Raw genomic sequence first — 860 nt, forward strand, 5'->3', positions numbered from 1 at the left:
TACTAGATTGAGGAGACAATTTTGACAGTGAGACAAACCAGCAAACTATTGGACTGAGAGTGAGGAGTTGAGAATGATACCTTGTGAGCCTTGGTGACTATAAGAATGGTGGTACCCTCAGCAGTAATAGAAAGTGATGAAGAGGAGAGAGGTTTGGAATGGTGAAGATAATGAGTTAAGTTTTAGGTATATTGAGTTTGGGAAGCCTACAGAATATCAAGTTTAAAATGTTTAATAGGCAATTGGAGATAATGAGACTGCAAGTCAACAGAGAGGTTAGAGCTCCTATAATTTGATTTGAGAATCATCAGCATACAGATAATTAAATCCATGGTAGCTAATGAGTTCACCAAGTCCAGTAGTAGAGAGGGAGAAGAGCAGAGGGCTCAGGACTGAGCCCTTGGATAGTGGGAGTGACCTAAATGGATTTCTGGCAAAATAAACTGAGAAGCAACCAGATTGAAGAATGAGGATTAAGCAATGTCATAGACACACACACACACACACACACACATGCACACGCATACACACACATGCACACATACACCTACAGAAAATCAAAGAGAAGAAGTTGATTGAAGACAGTAGAGAAATCAAAAAGGATGAGTATTGAGACAAGTCCATTAGATTTGGCAATTAAAAGATTATTAGTAATGTTGGAGGGAAGAGTTTTGATTAAATGATGAGGTTGGACACCAGATTGTAAAATTAAGAAGAGAATGAGAGGGAAAGAAATAGAATCACATATTGCAGATGATCTTCTCAAGGACCTAAGCCACAAAAAGGAAGAGTGATTTAGGATGATGGCTAAGGAGCCATTAGACCATAAGAGGTTAAAAATAAGATGGGATGGAAAGGGA

Source organism: Vombatus ursinus, unplaced genomic scaffold, assembly GCF_900497805.2.
Source record: "Vombatus ursinus unplaced genomic scaffold, bare-nosed wombat genome assembly UNPS02011014.1, whole genome shotgun sequence".
Taxonomy (NCBI): Eukaryota; Metazoa; Chordata; class Mammalia; order Diprotodontia; family Vombatidae; genus Vombatus; species Vombatus ursinus.